Raw genomic sequence first — 948 nt, 5'->3', positions numbered from 1 at the left:
CACACCGTGTGCCAATACGTATTTGTTGAATTGAGGTCACCATGACTCAGTCCTTTACTGGGTTTCCCATTGGACAGACAGCCATGTTTTTCAGTCTACCTGATGACACACTGACAAGATATCTTTTTCACATACAGATATATGTCATGACAACAACTAAGCAGACATGACACATGCTTCAGCATCTCTTACACATACCAGAAGTTTCTATATTATGCACATCTTTGGTCAGTGGTAGTTTACAAGAAAACAATATAATGGACAGTGCACTTTGGATTCATTCATGCTTAGGTTCTGATTCTAGCTCTGCCCTTATCTGCCAGCTGTGTGATGTGGAGCATATGATGCAAGCTTTTGGTACCTTGGTTTACTTGTAAGTGGAGGTATTAATGTTGGTAGAGTTTTGTCACTTTGAGAATACTTTTTCTTTCTTTCTTTTTTTTTTTTTTTTTTTTTTTGGTTTTTCGAGACAGGGTTTCTCTGTGTAGCCTTGGCCATCCTGGACTCACTTTGTAGACCAGGCTGGCCTCGAACTCACAGCGATCTGCCCGCCTCTGCCTCCCGAGTGCTGGGATTAAAGGTGTGCGCCACCACGCCCGGCTCCGAGAATACTTTTTCTATCAAGGTCAAGACATCACTGATAGTAATTGTTTTCCCCCAACTATTTTCTGGTCCCAATTTACAGACTCAAAGGTAAGCTAATTGAGTCACCATGTGGTTGCTGGGAGATTAAACTCAGGACCTCTGGAAGAGCAGCCAGTGCTTGTAACCGACGAGCCATCTCTCCAGTCCAGGCAACCTAGTTGAAACGCTAAAAATCCTTTCAAGTGGTGTGACATTTAACTTGAAATTTTAGGACATTAGTGAAGTAGAGAAGGTTTAGAAATTTGGTCTACTCCCTGGGGACAGCTTATTAATAGTTAACACCAGAGTAACAGTCAAGACGAT

Source organism: Acomys russatus, chromosome 16 (genome assembly GCF_903995435.1).
Source record: "Acomys russatus chromosome 16, mAcoRus1.1, whole genome shotgun sequence".
Taxonomy (NCBI): domain Eukaryota; kingdom Metazoa; phylum Chordata; class Mammalia; order Rodentia; family Muridae; genus Acomys; species Acomys russatus.
Note: the sequence above shows the minus strand (reverse complement) of the source record.